The sequence below is a fragment of the Erythranthe guttata genome, chromosome 11 (assembly GCF_056151865.1).
Source record: "Erythranthe guttata isolate IM_541 chromosome 11, IM_541, whole genome shotgun sequence".
Taxonomy (NCBI): domain Eukaryota; kingdom Viridiplantae; phylum Streptophyta; class Magnoliopsida; order Lamiales; family Phrymaceae; genus Erythranthe; species Erythranthe guttata.
Window position 1 is genome coordinate 6,849,291 of NC_142543.1, and position 7,077 is coordinate 6,856,367.

Here is a 7,077-nt window from a genome sequence, read left to right on the forward strand (position 1 = left end):
TTAAATTTTTATCCTTAGAACCTTGATTTGAGCCTCGGAGAGAAAAGGTGTTCTTTCTTTTAGCCAATATGTGGAAGGTAGAAAAGTGGAGATTTTTGAATAATTATCCCTTGGAGTCGGTCGAAATGTTTTATAAGATCTTTCTTCTTCTTAAAAAAAAAAAAAAAAAAAAAAAAAAAAAAAAAAAAAAAAAAAAAAAGAAGAAGAAGAAGAATAGATTGTAAGGGAGAAATAAGGACTAGTTGTTGAATTGTGTTGAAAACTCGAGTCATTGCCTCAAGGCAAAAGTGTTGACGTGTGAATTTTGGAGAATCGAGTTTATTAAAGTCCCTAGAGGTGAATTCATTGTTTCAAACGCCTATCTTTCAAATTTTGGCGTAATCACCTCAATTCAAGAAAATTAGCCACACATTCCCATATTACCTACCTCGGACCAAAGAGCCTAACAATTGAAAGCCACAAAGCCCTAATGATCCCAATAGCTTATTGTTCAATATTAGTTGAGTAAAATAATTTGGTGAGTATTTGGAGTCAAATATATGCATGTAAGTATAAATTCTTTCTATCTTTAACTTGCAAATATTGGATACTTGAAGCAATTGTATGATTTGTGGTTTTTGGAAATAATGAGTGACTAAGTGCCGTTGAATGTTAAGCTTGCGAATACTTAGGAATTATCATCATAGTTGCAAGTTCTGAAAACATGAAGTTGACCAATCGATCTATGTAATGAGATGTATAGTCGTGTTTTGTGTTCTTACATTGATTTTACTTGAGGACAAGCAAAAGTTCAAGTTTGGGGGTGTGTTAAGTGTATATTTATACACTTAATTGTACCTTTTAATTGGAGCTTTTGATGTGTTTTTACGATAATTGGTGCTTAATTTGGTTATTATTTGTATTTTAGGTGCAAATTGAAGAATTGGCAACTTTTGGGGTGAAAACTGCAAATTCGGAGAAAAAGTGGGCCAAAAGTGAAAAAGCAGAATTCTGGAGTATCAAGGACCGCGCGGCCGTGCGGATTTTAAGCATAATTCTCACACGGCCGTCCGGGTGGACGTGATGGCGCAGTGAAGGAAACTCAATTATACAAGGAAACCCGCCCTATTAGACTTTTGCACCCTATTTAAAGGCCAAAAGCACACAATTAGAGGGATCTTGGATCTTTTACCTTTTATCTTTATTTTTAGTTTTTATCTTTCATCTTTCTACATGCGATCAAGGAGCACAAGAACGAAGACGAAGACTTGACGAATATTCATCCTAATTCTCCTCTTTGATTTTTATTTATAGCTTTTATGATTTTTCGTATTTTTATTATGTTTTTCGTAGCGAACATGAGTAGCTAAGTTTTTATTCTAGGATTTTATTGGAACCCTATGTGGTAATTCAAACCTATTTTTCTACTTTTATGCAAGTTTAATTCTTCGATTATTTCTTCTATCTTGATCTTATTTAGCGCATGAACGTAGCTAATTTATGTTGCTAGTTGTTATTGTTAGAATTGATTGACAGATCGTTTTAATAATTAGAACAGGGATAGAAGAGCCTTCGAGTAGTTTTTCACCGAATGCGTGTGTTGATTGCATGTATTATCGTAGACATACAGATAATACCTTAGGTAGCCGTTTTCGAGACTTGTTATTTAATACTTTATTTATACTAGGTTTGCATAGACATATAGTGAATCTTTTATGAATAATAGGCTTATAACACAGCGACAGCTGGTTATGAGTAATTTCGTGTCTTGGGTTAATAATCGGGAATCGTAACTTGCATGATAGGAGATTAATTAGGTGAAGAATTATCGCATAGGGGGAAGATAAAATCCTAGATCCGTTTTATATTGATATTTTCCCGTGTTTAATTGCTTTCTTAATTAGTTTAATTTATTTAGTTAATTTGACAAACTTGCGTAGGCTGGATAAAAATCGTAATTGTTAAAATTTGGTACTTAGGATTAAATAATTTGCGTATTCCCTGTGGGATCGACATCCGACTCTCACGAGTCTACTTTACTACTTGTTTGCGATACGTGCACTTGCGTGTGGGTATTTAGCACCCAACAAATACGTATCTTTGAATTGCGAGTTTGTAACTTTTTTAGAATTGTCATGATAATTGCAAGTTCTGAAAAAATGAAAGTTGACCATTAATCTATGTGATGAGAGACAGTTGTTGAGAGTGTTGCTGTGAAAGTTGCTAGCTTTTTGCTTGAGGACAAACAAAAGATCAAGTTTGGGGGTGTGTTAGTATATTTGTACACTTTATCGTACCTCTTTATTTGTGCTTTTGGTGTGATTTAACGATAATTGGTGCTTAAAAAGTTGATTTATTGTATTTTAGGTACAAATTGAAGAATTGGAAAAGTTTGGGGTCAAAACTGCAATTTTGGAGAAAATATGGGCCAAAAGTGAAATAATAAAAAATCTGAAGAAATTGGCACGGGACGGCCGTCCCAGATTTACACCTAGAAATGGGACGGCCGTGCCAACTGCAGAAATTGGGCAGAAGGTTTCGGCGATTCTCGCGCGGCCGTGTGAGAATTGCACTGATTTTCGCGCGGCCGTGCCAAAACACGCTGGAGACAATTTTGGACTTTTAAACACACAAGGAAACCTAGAATCATCTACCAAGTTGGGACATCTATTTAAGCCCAAACCAAGCGCGAATCAAAGGACTTTTGGAGACAACCTTGAAGCGAGAGGAGCGACGAGAGAACGAAGAATCGAAGACGGAGAATTGACAACTCTTCATCATAATTCTTCTTCGCCTATCTTTTCTTAATCTATGACTTTTATTACTTTTATTATGTTTTTCGTTATGAGTAGCTAAGTTTTTAATCTAGGATTTTGTTGGAACCCTATGTGGGGATGGTGAACCCGTTTTCTTAAGATTATGCAATTATGATTTTATGATTATTTATTCTACTTGTTATGATTGTTAGTGCATGAACTTGATCAATTTATGTGCTTTATATGTGATTATTGGGATTGACTCGACAGAGCTATTTTGATAATTAGACGGTAGGTAGAAGAGCCTTCGAGTAGTTTTCACCGGATGAGTGTGTCAATTGCATGTGGTGTCGTAGACATACAGATATCACCTTAGGTAGCCATTTACGAGACTTGTTAGTTAATGCTTTATTCATAATTTGTTTGCATAGACATATAGTGAACCGTTTATGAATAATAGACTCATAATACACGCGACAGCGGGTTATGAGTAAATTAGTGTCTCGGGTTAATAATCATGAATCATATATTTCATAATTGAGGGGTTTTGGGTGAGCAATTCTTGCATAGGGGAAGATAAAATCCTAGGTCCGTTTTATTGATATTTTCTCGTGTTTATTTGCTTTCATAATTAGTTTAATTGTTTAATTGATTTAATTTGACAACTTGCGTAGGCTGAAGAAAAATCATAATTGTTAGAATTTGGTACTTAGGATTAGATAATTTGAGTATTCCCTGTGGGATCGACATCCGACTCTCACGAGTCTACTTTTACTACTTGTTTGCGATACGTGTACTTGCGTGTTAGGTATTTAGCACCCAACAACCGGTCGGAAAAAGATTTCAGGAAAAAAAAAAAGTCAACGCCGGAGACCGCCGGTCTCCGGCTGTCAACGCCGGTCAACGGCGGCGACCGGCGGTCTTCGGTGGTGGCGGGTCAAAATTGGGGTCAAAATTGAAATTATGGTTAAAATTGGTTAATTGATGAAATTGGGCTAAATTGGGGTGTAAATCATGAACTTGGAGTTGAATTGGGTTTCATTGAATTGGGGGTAATTTTGGTATATATAAAGAGATTTTCTTTATTTGCAAATAAGTTTGAATGGGAGTGGATTTATTTGATTGACAAAAAAGTTGGATGTCCCTCTTTTAATTAAGTGCCCTTGTCATTGGCCTATTTGCCATTACCCCTTCTTTTTTTCGTTATTGTAATAATTAGTCGCACATTGTCATAGATTATATCCAAATTAATATTAGATGTATAAAATTTAATATATTAAATAACAAACTTATTCATATGTCTTGAGTTTTTCTTTCTTAATTTTGATAAGTGATTATTGTTCAAGTAGATCACCAAAATGAACCTTGTGTTCATCACTGTAGACATCGAAATTTTGAGATAAATTACCAATTGATAATCCAATAAATCGATTATTAAATTGGGTCTCACTCAAAGTCCATAATATATTTGGGCTTTACAAATGACCGGCCCATCCTACAAGTCAAGAAACCCTAACCCTAGCTTGTGCCTATAAAAGAAGATCTTTGGTGCATCTAAAAATCAGACTCACACAGACACATATCGAGCTCTCAAGCTCACGTCTCGAGCCTCCGCCTCGAATTCATAACATATTTGAATTCGAGATGTTCGTGATAGGAAATCATATATTCGATTCCTCGAATTCATAACATATTTAGATTCGAGATGTTCGTGATAGGAAATCATATGTTCGATTCAAGAACAAGCTTTTAAGCCCTTGAATCAAAATTAGAATAGGAGAGAAGAATCAGGGGAATTACGGAGATTGTAATCCGCTTTCGTTTGATAATATATTTATTTGTTTTCCTATATTTTTCTTGTCTTGTATTTATGTTTTACAGTTTCGAAAAATTTGTGGTTTACAAATTGGCACGCCCGGTGGGACATCTCTACCTCTCATCTCTTCTCTCTCTCGAAGATCCTCGAAGTGTTGCAGTGACTGCTCTACGTTCACAATGAAGATTGCTTCTTCGGATTCATCAAGTGTGGGCTTAGGTACAAGGAGTATGGCTAAGAAGCTGCAAGCATCCTCCGAGACTAACTCGACGCCTCAAACCATTCAGAAAGGCTTACCACCTCTTGTCAACACAAGCGCAGACGTGGAAGGTTCAAAACGAGAGATTTCACAGCCCACGCCTCGTTCAACATCAAGCTACTCAGAGGTGGCATCCGTCATGACAACAAACGCTACAACCATGGAGGAGCAAATTGCAAGTTTGACAAAGGCCATTGAGGGACTCGCAAAGCATATTCAATAACGAGATTCTCAAATTGCCGAGTTGATCAACAAGATGGACAAAGCCGATGCTAGTCAAGCTGTGGAGAATCAGATTGAGGTTCAAGACGAAGTCGAGACATCCACAAAGCAACAACCAGTTGAAAATGAGAAGGCTCCAGCTCAAGAACTTCAAGTTTCTCCAGAAGGGATGATTCATGTAGATCAAGTGATGACGCTGATCAGTGGAACCATCAAAGACAAGTTGGAAGGAAGCTCGAAGTCTTCATCAACCTATGTCAAGCCATACACGCAAAGGATTGATGATCTAAGGATGCCGATGGGCTATATACCTCCAAAGTTTCAACAATGTGACGGCAAAGGCAACCCCAAGCAACATGTGGCACACTTCATCGAGACTTGCAATGATGCCGGGACGTACGGAGATCACCTCGTCAAGCAATTCGTCCGATCGCTCAAAGACAACGCGTTTGATTGGTACATTGATTTGGGGGCAAACTCCATCGATAGTTGGAAGCACTTAGAGGAAGAATTTCTCAACTGCTTTTACAGCACTCGAAGAACAGTCAGCATGATTGAGCTCACCAATTCCCGCCAATGGAAGAAGGAACCTGTCATCGACTACATCAAACGTTGGAGAAATTTGAGTCTCAATTGCAAGGATTGACCGTCTGAGACATCAGCTATTGAACTGTGCATCCAAGGAATGCAATGGGGACTCCGATATATCCTTCAAGTAATTCAACCTAAAAGTTTTGAAGAGTTGGCCACTCGAGCACATGATATGGAGTTGAGCATACTTGCAAATCAAATTGAAGAATCACCATTCCAAAAGCCGTTCCAGCTCAAAGAAGTGCATCTTGAAGAAAAACAAGAAAATCATGAGGATGGGGGCAAGTCTTTTGAAGAAGCAACACCCTATGCAATATGACAAGTTAAATCAAATGAAGCACTCCTTGACACGAGTTTAAAAGGTCTACAAGTCCAAATCAAATGAAACACTCCTTGACACGAGTTTAAAAGGTCTACAAGTTCAAATCAAGTGAAGCACTCCTTGACACGAGTTTAAAAGGTCTACATGTTCAAATCAAATCAAGCACTCTTTGACACGAGTTTAAAAGGTCTACATGTCCAAATAAGACACTCCATGACACGAGTTTAAAAGGTCTACATGTTCAAATCAAATCAAGCACTCTTTGACACGAGTTTAAAAGGTCTACATGTCCAAATAAGACACTCCATGACACGAGTTTAAAAGGTCTACATGTTCAAATCAAATGAAGCGCTCATTGACACGAGTTTAAAAGGTCTATATGTCCAAATTAAATGAAATACTCTTTGACACGAGTTTAAAAGGTCTACAAGTCAAAATCAAGTGAAATACTCCTTGACACAAGTTTAAATCAAGTGAAATTCTCATTGACAAGAGTTTAAAAGGTCTACATGTCCAAATCAAATGAAGTACTCCTTAACACGAGTTTAAAATGTCTACAAGTTCAAATCAAATCAAAGCTCCTTGATACGAGCATAAACTATCTATATATCCAAGTCAAGTCAAGGCTCCTCGATACGAGCATAAACTATCTATATATCCAAATCAAGTCAAGGCTCCTCGATACGAGCATAAACTACTTATATATCCAAATCAAGTCAATGCTCCTTGATACGAGCATAAACTATCTATATATCCAAATCAAGTCAAGGCTCCTGGATACGAGCATAAACTATCTACATATCCAAATCAAGTCAAGGCTCCTCGATACGAGCATAAACTATCTATATGTCCAAATCAAGTCAAGCCTCCTTGATACGAGCATAAACTATCTACAAATTCAAGTCAAATGCTCCTTCAGTACGAGCTTAAACTGCAAATGTTTCTCCTTGTCCACATGAGTATAAACTGTGCACGACATCCCTCAAAAGGATATATTTTGAACTACGTTATGACTTGATCCCTTTATAGGGTACGTAGGCAACTTAGAATCTCTCTAAGTTCAGTCATGATTTCAAAAGATATATGTTCTTTGCTAGATCAAGCTGCAATCAAAGTTGAGCAATTATCGAGA